The following is an 11,824-nucleotide window of genomic DNA, read 5'->3' on the forward strand; positions in this document are numbered from 1 at the left end:
AGGGTTTTTGCTTCTGTGGAAAAAAAGTGAAAAGTGAAAGTAGCAGTCGGCACTGATTTCCCGGGAGCCCTTAAGGAAACGGCCGGCACCACGAGCCGCGGGAGTGGCGCCACCAAGCGCCTTCGCGGGGAATTACACTCAGCCTCTCAGCATCTCCCCATGGAACTGTGTCTGTGAGCATCTGTGCTTTATCTGGATTTATTGTGTCTCCGTTAGCACGATGTGTCCTAAGGTATCAGAAAAGCCTAAGAGAGGTTATTTTTTGGGTCTTTGGATGTTAAAATTTTTTCCATATAAATTAATGTTAGCTGTTTCTTCACTTTATGCCATTTTGGCTTCCAAAAGTTTTCATAGGAATGCTCTATTTTTGGGAGGGAGGGAAACCTGTAATCAATGCTGAAAATGCCCACAAGAAAGCATATTTCACGTGTCCGTTCTAAGTGTCAGTTGATATTTTGATGTGCTTTTCTTGCCATCAAGGTACAGACAAATTCCTTTCTTAACCTTAAAATGACAGATAAGGGCCTCCTGGCCCTGTTTAGTCTAGATTTTCCTTCCCTGCCTTGTGTCTAGAAAGCCACCTGGGAGTAAGAACTGGAAGCAGGCTTATCTTTATCTGCATTTAACATGTACTTCCCTTGGCTATAGACTGCTCGCCAGTGAGCCATTGAATACCACAGTAGAAGAGGTCAGTGAGGAATTATTGCTGATATTAGCATTATTGGACTAAAATACGTATCCCATTTTGTGAAGAGAAGTGCTGACTGTCTTGTGCTGTCTGAAAATGAGTACAGTTGGCCCCTGCACATTAGCCTGTCTCTTCTGGTTACATCCAGATTGGATTTGGCACATGTGGGATCTAGAGTCCAAGGTAAGGAGTGCCTGAGAGTTCACCACAGGTCTTTGGGGCTGAGAAAGTGGGAGTAGGAGGCACAAGGCGGGAGGGAACTGAGAAAAATAAAGACATTCAGCGCTGGCTTTGTGATTCTATACATGTTTGACCCTGGGGAATTTTAAAGGACTATTTCTTTCTTTTTTTTTTTTAAGATTTTATTTATTTATTTGACAGAGAGAGACACAGTGAGAGAGGGAACACAAGCAGGGGGAGTGGGAGAGGGAGAAGCAGGCTTCCCGTGGAGCAGGGAGCCTGATGCGGGGCTCAATCCCAGGACCCTGGAATCATGACCTGAGCCGAAGGCAGGCACTTAACTGGCTGAGCCACCCAGGCGCCCCTAAAGGACTATTTCTAATATTTATCTTAGGTGGATGGATTCATTCTTTCACTCAATAAAAATATGAGGCATAGTGTAGGAGTTGAGGATAAATAGTAAATAAGGCAGAGTTCTAGGCTTTAAGGCACTTTCTAATTTTGGTCTTTAGTCCCACAGGGAGATGGAGAACCCAGGAGAGGTTCTTGACTGAGGCCCCAGGAAACCCCCAATGCCCAGATGTGTGGGTGGAGACAGAGCTCCCAGGGAAAGCAAAATTCCTTTAAAAACTTTGTTGATTGTGAGGAATAAATTAAAATGGCAAACCTTTCATCATAACATCCTGGCTCATTTTTTTTTTAAGATTTTATTTTTAGTTATCTCTATACTCAATGTGGGGCTCGAGGTCACGACCCTGGGAGGAGATCAAGAGTCTCAGGTACCCCTCGCTCATTTCTTATATAAGGGAAGATACTGAGGGTTTGCTGAAGAAAGGAGAAAGTAGTATAATGGAAACCATGTTGCAAAAGTATAAATTGCTCCCTGATCATTACCAGGATCTTGGTGATCTGATAAGCTGCTTGTATAAAGCAGAGCAAATATGCCCTTGTTGTAAGCCAGAAATTTCAACCACCAAGAAAGAAAGATGCATACCAAAAGGCAGTGCAGGGGTGGACTGGAGTAGTCAAGACTGGTATCAGGAAAAATAATTGGAGGCTATTGAAACTGTCTCAATGAGAGCTGATGAAAGTTTTGATTAAGATAACCACCAAAGGGCAGGCAGGGACAGAAGGGGGACAGACTTCAGGGTAGGAAGGACAGATATACAGCCGAGGGAGAGGAAGAATGACTGGAGAGAACATCACTGCTCGTGGCCTGACCACAAGGCCTGTGTTCTTTCTTGAGAGGTCATGTTGCCCTGTCGCAGAACGAGGACCCCACGTTAGTCCAGCTCTTTCATTTTATAGCAAAAGGAGGAAATCAAAACCCAGGAAATGGAAACCCTTGTCTAAGGCTGAACTGCAAGATGGTGGAAGAGCATGCGCGGAAGCCAAGGCTCTTCCCAAATTCAACCGTCTCCCACGGGTTCACATCAGAGCTTTTAGCTAGAACCACCTGAGGGGCCTTTCCAAACACATGCAATCATATATGATTGTAGCCATCCTAATGGGTGTGCGGTGGCATAAAGCCTTTCCAGAACATACGTTTACTAAAGATGTTAATGTCCCCAACCCCAAACTTTGAATAAAGTCCTAATCACAATGCTTTCATCCAAGGAGAATTTTAGAATGGTTACAGAAGGAATACTCTATTGTCATTTTAACAATCTTTACCAACTAAAAAGGTAAAAATTAAATTTTATTTTGATTTTTTTTCATTATTGGTGAAGTTGAATTTTTTACTGTGATTTTTAATTAGTTATGGCTTCTCTGCTCTGAATTGTTTGTGTCCGAATTTATCACACAGTACAATAAAAAATAAAAACAGCTATTGAGTGCTTTCTATGTGCTAGTTACTGGTCGAAGAGCTTCACATGTAGTCAGTCGGTTAGTCCTGACCCATGAGGAGGCAGGTGCAATGATTAATCTAGTTTATGGAGGACACAGAAACATGAAGACACCAAGTATCGTACCCCAGGTCATACCCAGAAAGTCTGGATTCAAAGCCTGTGCAAACTACAAAATGGCCAGTATTTCCCTAATTTATTTGCTTGCCTTTTTTTCCCTATTAATATAATCATTACATTTTTATGGTTAAATCTATCAGTCTACTCCTTTCTTTTGTTGACTTTTTTTTTCTTTTCCAGTCAGCTTAGAACATCCTCCTCTTTTCAGAGGTTAGAAAATATTTGGATTTTTTTTTCGTATCAAATGATATTTTTGTTTCTGTTGTTTTATAATGGCACCTTTCTGCTGGGTTTTATTTCATAATTGCTTGTTTTTTTAATGAACATTATATGTTCAGTCGGCTCTTTGAGGACACTGTGAAGTCTCATTCTGGTTGCTCTTTTCACCTCATCTGGCGCGAATCTGTCTCCAGAGTGTTGATGCTGCCGGCTGACTTTCTCGGTATGTTTTTGTGTAGTTCGGAACTAAGCCTCCAGGTTCATTTCCTGTTTTTTTCTTTCTGTCTCCCTTCTCTGTTCCTCAATCCTCCTGTCCAGTGATTGAGTGGTTGCTCTCCCTGGGGCGCTGGGGCCTGTCCAGAGGGAGGTCTTATAGGCAGCCAGGGCTCCTGCCCTGGTGTGACCCCGGGCATGACTCAGGGCAAGAGGAGGCTGTGTTAGGTCCACGTGCAGACTCATCTGGGTATCCAGGGACCTCCCTATCTATCTATTTTCGTGAAGATGGTGGGGAGAGGCCAGACGTGGCTCCTGGAGTTTTGATCAGTGAACGTGGACTCTGGTCCCCCACCTCAAGCAGACAATTGAATTCTTTCTCATCACTTGGCAGGCCTTGAATTCCTAGCTGCCCTTGACTGTTCCAAGACTCAGAGCCCAACAGGCCTCAGCTTCAGCCCTATTCATTTTTTGCTTTTATATTCCATTTCTGAGAATGTCTGTGGGTATATTCTCCCCTTGTTGAACATGGATTTTTTATATTCTCCAATATTTTATACATCATTGTTCCGCACTGGAAGCCTCTGGGCTATCTGTTCTGTTTCACTCACGTGTCCATGTCTTTTGTACAAGCATTAATTGTACATGCTACATGGTAGGGGGCTACTCTAACAAGTTCCTCCAAGCATATTCTGCTAACTTTCTCTAGGCTGGATCAGGGAGGAGGCTCTATAGTAGTCACCTGAGATGGGGACGGGGGAGGGCATGCTGTCCCCACCCAACTCGAGGATGCATGAAAGGAGCCCTGGGATGGCAGCTTTAGGACAGGAAGAAGGTTTCTGCTTGGGGTTCCATGCCAACATTTCATTAGGGGTCTCAAGCCAGGCTGGATCCTGCACCAGGGAGTATATGAGAGCAAACACTGGAAGCTGGAGACGGTCCCTGGATGGACAACCAGAGGTGTCATATGTCATGGGTGTATATGATAGCAGGATGCATCAGGGGCATTATGTAGCCATGTCCTTGGGGCCCAGTGAGTAAATCATCCAATATTCCAGATCTACCCTGGTCTGGGTGAGCAGGGGATTTCCAGTTGCTTCCACAGGGAGGCAGGGGTCACGCATGGCCCCAGTTTGTTTCCCTTCTCCTGCTGCACCAGTTTTGTCCGAGGCTCGGAAGGGGATCTAAACATAGAATCTCATCAGCCTTGTTTGCAATATAAACAGACCCGGTTCCTGCTCGAGTCCCCTCTTGGCTATGAATTCAGGGGCGGTAAGGAGCAGCCTCTGCCCACCCCGAGGCCCTGGCTCCCCTTGCCACTAGCAGTCTGTGCTCAGGCCCAGTGGGGCTGGAGAGCAGACAAGGGCCAGCTTCCCGAGCACGACACACTGGGCTACCTGCTTGGCCAGACTGGGCACCCGTGCAAGTTTGTCCCAGAAGCCAGTTCTTCCTGGAACTGTCATTTCAGGACAGAGGATGCCAGGAGTCATAACTTGGCCCTGCAGCAAATGAAAGTCTTCCAGTCCTGCCTGAGATGGCAGATTGTTCAGCTTGGCCCGGGGGCCCCGAGCTGGGACTGCCGTGGCGTGAGCAGCGGCTGGAAGCCCCACCAGGGGGAGCCCTCGGCACATCTTGCGGTGGTGGGTCTCCGCCGAGCCTCCCCGAGGGTGCGTGGGGGTGCACGCCTGATTTCGTTTTTCTACCACACACGTTGAACCGTGCCTCCATTTTCCTAGGTCACGGATTGGACTTGACCTTCCGCCACGGTTCAGGTCCCGCCGAGCTTCGGCTGGAGTAGTTCCGACGGGGTTCGGTACGCGGCAGGCGCCGAGAGAGAAGGCCCGGGGCGGTGTCTTCACTCCCCAAGTGCTGCTTTGTCCACCGCACCTGGTCACCGAGGTCCGGAGGACGTCCCGAAGCTTCAGAGGCCCGGGCAGAGGGAGGAGAGAGGCGAGGGAGGTGGGTGGGCGGGCCCCACTGCTCTCAGGGCCCCGGCTGCCAGCAGCCCCCCCTTTCTGCCCTTGCCCTGTGCTCTAGAGACCGCGGGCGGGGCTGGGAACGCACAGAGCAAGGGCTGCTCAGGGAAGACACTGCCCGGGCGAGGAGCGGGGTGGGGGGGGTTGGGGGGGTGGCGCGCATCCGAGGGAGGGACTGGCACGGAGAGTGGGGTGAGGCCTGGCAGAGAGGCTGCGGCCACCTTTCCAGCTTTAACTGCACAAATACAGGTGTACTCTGGCTCCTCGGAAAGCCCCACAGGCCCCCCTGCCTGGGTTCAAAACACTAGGGGGCTGTACTGTTAGAAGCAGTCAAGTAAGTCGGAGGGAATTTCAGGGTCACGGGGCTTGTCATTCTCAGGTGCAGGCTGAGAAAATGCCAGGCTCTCCCAGGAAACCTACCATGTTCCGCATAGTGCTGCCAACGTTGCAGGTAAGAGACGGGCGGGGGGCGGAGGGGGGGCGGGGAAGGAGGGACCTAAAGCTAGGGCCTGCTGATCCTTCCGTGGCTCCCGAGTTTTAAATACTGGACCTTTGAGGGAAATGAAAGGGTTCACGGAAAAGCCCAGGACTTAGGAGAAGGGGACACTAAGAGCAACATGCGCCCCTGGACTGGAGGGGCGAGGTGATGTGATGAGCCTGGGGACACTTGTGGGTCCTAGAGGAAGGGGTCCTTGGGCTAAGCCCTGGGAAGGTGGGAGAACTGCCAGAAAGGATTGTGGGACAGGAGGGAGGCCCCTGTCTTGCTTCCTTGAGCCCTGCAGGCTGCAGCCCTTGGGAGGGCAGCACTGTGTGGTGCTGCGGGCTGGGCCAGGTCTCAAATGCCTCAGACTGGTGCCCTTGCCTCAGCGAGAGGCGGACGGAGCAGAAGTGCTCCCGACACACATATGGCTACTGGGGAACATGCTGCAGCCTAAACCGGAAACAGCCCAACTATCCTTCCACAAGAGAATGAGAAGAAGTAAAACTGTAGCAGCTTCATGCAGTGGGATGCTTCTCAGTGATGAAGGTGAATCATTTCACAGCAACTTCTGACAACACAGATGAATCTTCAGACAGAAAATCGAGTGAGAGAAGCTGGCCATAAAAGGGCCCCTATTGTCAGGTTCCATTTATATAAAGCTCAAGTCCAGGCAAGGCTGTAGAAGTCAGGAGAGTGGTTACCCTTTGGGGAGGGTAGTGACTAAAAGGGGACATGAGGGAGGCCCCTGGCATCCTGGGAATGTTCTGTTCCTTAATCTCGGCGCTGGTTGCATGATGTGCTCAGTGTGTGAAAGTTCATTGTGCTGTACACTTAACGATTGTGTGCTTTTCTCTATGTATATTATATTTATGTAAATCATTTTTTAAAAAGATGTAAGTATTAGAAATGAGTCTGCAGAATGGAGTGAGAGAAGTGGGAGTGGTCTTTTGTCATCTCAGTGCCCACCGTCCTCAGTGCCCCCCTCATAGGATCTTTGCTCTTGTCTCCTCAAGAGGAGGGGTGGGGGAGCAGAATTTAAATGGTGAAAGACTTTTCTTTTTGCTCACCCTTTTAATGGCTTCCTGAATTGATCGCATGCATTTTTCAGCTCCTGCAAAAACTGAAATGAACTAGATGCGTTTGTGTTATTGAGAGCTCCCAGTTTGCTGTCTCCTTCATCAAATACAGCTGGACTCTTGAGTGTGAGCATCGGCATTTGTAAACCGAGCAGTAAGGCCTGTGTGCTGTTCACAGCAGCTAGGCAGACACTGCTGATCAAGTTTGAGGTCTTCCTGGTATCTTCTCCAGGGCCATCAAGTTTCATAGGTGCTGTTGCTAAAGCAGGACTCAGCTCACCTGGAATCACCCGGAGGGAGGGGGCTACTTCTATGCAGTGCAGATTAAAGATGGCCACAAATCCTTTGCTCCTTGTCCCATTAAGAGGGGGCTTTCCCTTGAATCTGGGTGATTCTATGGCTTTTTGATCAACAAAAATCAGTAAAGTGATGCTGAGCCAGTCTCCAGACGTAGGCAACTTCCACTTCCTGTCTCTTGGAACGCTCTGGGAACCCTGACCTGCCATGCAAGGAGTCCACATTCCCCAAGACCGCATGCTGCAACAGCCGTGTGCAGCACTCCCATCGACTACCGGTGGAGTCCAGCTGTCCCCACCAAGGAGACAGAAACGTGAGGGAATGTCTTGAGCACTCTAGACCAAGCCCATCTGCATCTGATGGTGCCAAGTGATTTCAGTCAACATCAAGAGCAGAAGAGGGGCCCAGTTGGTAGAGCATGTGACTCTTGATCATGGGGTCATGAGTTCAAACCCCATGTCGGGTGTAGGGCTTACTTAAAAATAAATAAATGAACTGTAACTCTTACATTAAAAAAAAAAGAGAGAGGGGCGCCTGGGTGGCTCAGTGGTTAAGCGTCTGCCTTCGGCTCAGGTCATGATCTCAGGGTCCTGGGGTCGAGCCCCGCATCGGGCTCCCTGCTCAGCGGGAAGCCTGCTTCTCCCTCTCCCACTCCCCCTGCTTGTGTTCCTGCTCTCGCTGTCTCTCTCTCTGTCAAATAAATAAATAAAATCTTAAAAAAAAAAAAAGAAGAATTGCCAGACTGACAGACAAAATCATGATATGAGGCAGCGGTGGTTGTTTTAAGCCACGAGGTTTGGCATAGTTATTTCTCAGCAATAGGTCACTGGAAAAGTTGAATCTTTACCTAGACCAGAGCCTTCACGCCCGTGATGAGCAGTTCCTTGGCTCTGAAAGAATTCATCTCCTTAACTCACTTTGCCAAATTGTGGCTACAGTATTTACTAGCTCTCCATTCCATTAGAATTTATCTAAGCTGCCAGGCTCGTGGCAGGATAATTTATTGTGGAATTATTTTTTATTTTGTTCTTGTTGCTCTATGCACATTTTCCTCATTGAGCAAGTTATGAAGCTTTTGTTCTCAGTTCTGAGCTTCTTTTTGGGTATGGAGTGGGTGGGTGTCGTTGGCATCTGGATTATGTGCTAACACCTAGGCTGACAGAGACAGAAGTGGGCTGTGGGTGTGCGCTGAGCAGAGGCTGAGATTCTCTGGGGTCTGGAGATTTGAGGTTTTCTCCCTGTGAATAGTGGACACCCAGGCCCCTAATTTTGCCCAGAGCATTCCTAGGCTGGAGGATGCCTCGAGAGGCTGGGCCTAGTTTCTCCCAGTAGGAGCACCTAGGCCAGGGTCCCCCAGGGAGACCCTGCTGTCAGTGACATGGACACGGGGGAGGGCCAGGACTGCAGGGCTTGGCAAGCCTCTGAAAGCAGAGGGAGCGACCGAAACGGTGACTGCCACAGTGGACTGCATGTGTGTGCCACCTGAAAATCCCTATGTTGAGGCCCTCACCCCCAGTGCCTTGGTATTTGGTATTGGTGCCTTTGGGAGATAATTCGGTTTGGGTGAGGTCATGAAGCTGGAGCCCCCGTGAGAGAATTCATGCCCTTATAAGAAGAGGAAGAGACCAGAGTCCTCCCACCCCTGCCATGCGAGGTTAAGTGAAAGCCTGGAAGAGAGTGCTCACCAGACACTGAACCTGCTAGCACCTCCCAGCCTTCAGAACTGGGAGAGAAATGTCTGTTGTCTAAGTCATCCGGACTGTACTATTTCATTATAGCAGCCTGAGCTAAGACAGCTACCACTAAGTGCCTGGCCTTGCTTTCAATTTTTCTGGCACAGCATAAGCCCCTGATATTTTGTAACCTTGTGGAGGGAAGACGGAGCCCCACTAATGACTAGGGTTGAGTTTCTTCCCAGTGTGGCAGGTTGGGGCACAGAGTAGATTCCATTTGATTGAGAAAAAATAAGGAATGTGACATTTGGTGTACATTTTGTAACGAAAATTGATAAACAACATAATTCTCAAGTCATTGGAACATTTTATGGCCTTCTCTCTTTTTTCTTTCTTTTTTTTTTTTTTTTGCATTGTGGCTCCTCTGTCCATTGAATTCTAGGCATTTTCCTTGGCAGGTTTTTCCTGAAATGTCTCCAGGCTTGGAATTTTTATTTTATTTTTTACAAAAAGAAGGCCATGGAAACAGAAGAGAGGCTTCCTCAGAAAAATAAAAACCAGGTATTTTTTTTTTAAGATTTTATTTATTTATTAGAGAGTGAGAGAGAGAGAAACAGCATGAGAGGGGAGAGGGTCAGAGGGAGAAGCAGGATCCCCGCTGAGCAGGGAGCCCAATGTGGCACCTGATCCCAGGACCCTGGGATCATGACCTGAGCTGAAGGCAGTTGCTTAACCAACTGGGCCACCCAGGTGCTCTGAGATTTTTAAAAAATTCTCATCTTTTTCTCCTAACAAATATTCCCTGGGTTTTTCATTCTTTTTTCTCTATTTCTGTTTGGAAACTAGTCTGTCTTCCAGTTCACCAAGCATGTTTTATGCTATTTTTAACCCATTGTTAACCCATCCCATCTCTTGAGTTCTTAATATCAGATGTAATTTCTTATTCCAGAATTTCCATTTGATTATTTTATAGATTTCAGTTTTGTGGTGAAAGTTTCCATTTTAATATAGGTTCTCCATCTTTTCCTCTCTTTCTGTGAACCTATTAACCATAGTTCTTTTAAAGCCCTTGCTTGTTAAAGCAATATTGGGATCACTTGTGTGTCTATTTATATTGCCTGTTTTTCTCTTGGTTTTCATTTTCATGGAAGTGTCTCTTTCATTTTTATGGAAGTGTCTTTTGTCTACTGATTTTGATTTGATATTAAAACATTGTTTATAAAAACTGTGGCTAGGCCAGATGATGATGTCTTCTACTACAGAGTGTTCACCTTTTTTTCTGCTAGGCAGACAGAGTGGAAGCTGAGCACCTTGATCCAGTTGGTGACCTAGCTATGCTAAGGCTGAATTGCAGTTGTTTATTTAGTTAGTGTTTATGGCTGTAGCCCACCTTTTATTTGTTCTTGTTCCTAGGGTATAGTTCTCAAGACTTTGAGCTAAGAGCTGGTGAGTTCACTGCAGTCCTTCCCCTGGAGAGTCCTTAACTCTAATCTGTAGTATTCAAAACTTTGAAAGACTGTGGAAAACATTCATTTCAGAGGTTTCTCCCTGCAGCCTTATGTGCCTTCAAAATTCGGTAAATGTCTTGAAAGGATACTGTAGTTTTGAGACCTCTTAAGTCTCCAGTTTTGTCACCCTAACTCCATGGCATTCTGTCTGAGCCAAGGTCAGATTCTTAGCCTTTTGCCTGAGTCCAGGGTCAGCAAATGCCTCTGGGAAAAAAGCAGCTTCAGATCATAAGCTCACTTTCTTAAGTCCTCCCTTTAGAACTTTAACTAAATTAGTTCCATGGTATGAGTTGCTTCCTCAGAATCTCTGATGATTAGAAACATTGTTTCATCTGTTTTTTCTAGTTTTTTTTTTTTTTTTAAGTAATCTCAACACCAAACATGGGGCTTGAACTCATGACCTGGAGATCAGGAGTCACACACTCTACTGACTGAACCAGCCAGGCACCCCTCTAGTTGTTTTTTGTGGCCACTTTAGTTTGCCACAGATTACTCTAGCCTACCCAAACTGGAAGTCTTCTTGTTTAGATTTTTAACAATCTTTTGAAGAAAACATTCTTTAAAATGTTTTAAAATTTATTTTTAAAATTACTTATTTTATTGAGATATAACTGACCTAACATTGTGTTAGTTTTAAGGTCTTTTTAAAATTTTTATTTATCTATTGTTATTTTTTTAAAAGATATTATTTATTTGAGAAAAAGAGAGAGAGCATGAGTGGAGGGGAGGGGCAGAGGGAGAAGCAGACTCCCCACTGAGCAGGGAGCCTGACCCAGGGCTTGATCCCAGGACCCTGAGATAACGACCTGAGTGGGAAGCAGATGCTTAACTGACTGAGCCACCCAGGCACCCTGTAGGAAGTCTTTTTAGTAGATATTATATTCGTAGTTCAAAATGAAAATTATATCAACAGGTACATGAGAAATATCAGTCCCACCCCATCCCTGTCTTGTTTGTTCTCCCTGGCTTTGCCCATGTAAGTAATCATTTTTATTATAATAGTGTCTTATTTATCCTTCCAAAGTTTCTTTATGCAAATATATAAATACTTTATTTCCTCCTTTCTTTTTTTACTTTTTATTTTTATTATTATTTTTTTAAGTAAGCTCTATGCCCAATGTGGGGCTTGAACTCATGACCCCAAGATCAGAAGTCCCATGCTCTTCTCACTGACTCAGTCAAACACCCCAATTTCCTCCTTTCTTACACAAAAGGCATATTATATTATGTATATATATAATCTTATAAAATATTATTATATATTCTCTTTCATTTTTAAAATTTTTAAAAGATTTCATTTATTTATTTAAAGAGAGCATGCGTATTGCACTACTGGGTATTTACCCCAAAGATACAAAAGTAGGGATCCGAAGGGGTACGTGCACCCCGATGTTTATAGCAGCAATGTCCACAATAGCCAAACTGTGGAAAGAGCCAAGATGTCCATCGACAGATGAATGGATAAAGAAGATGTGGTATATATATATACAATGGAATATTATGCAGCCATCAAAAGGAACGAGATCTTGCCATTTGCAACGACGTG

At 46.1% G+C, this 11,824-nt stretch overlaps 1 long non-coding RNA gene across 2 annotated transcripts; it reads left to right on the forward strand.

Moving 5' to 3' along the window:
- Positions 1–5,242: 5,242 nt before the first annotated feature.
- On the forward strand, positions 5,243–11,818 carry LOC115944846 (uncharacterized). Of its 2 annotated transcripts, XR_014147586.1 has the most exons (3): positions 5,243–5,694; positions 6,111–9,331; positions 11,192–11,818. It is a non-coding gene; the product is annotated as an uncharacterized LOC115944846 (long non-coding RNA). The 2 variants fall into 2 exon arrangements; XR_004079344.2 differs by lacking the exon at positions 11,192–11,818 and having other exon boundaries at positions 6,111–10,966.
- Positions 11,819–11,824: the final 6 nt, after the last annotated feature.

Source organism: Leptonychotes weddellii, chromosome 8 (genome assembly GCF_054177405.1).
Source record: "Leptonychotes weddellii isolate Sample4059 chromosome 8, ASM5417740v2, whole genome shotgun sequence".
NCBI classification, from domain to species: domain Eukaryota; kingdom Metazoa; phylum Chordata; class Mammalia; order Carnivora; family Phocidae; genus Leptonychotes; species Leptonychotes weddellii.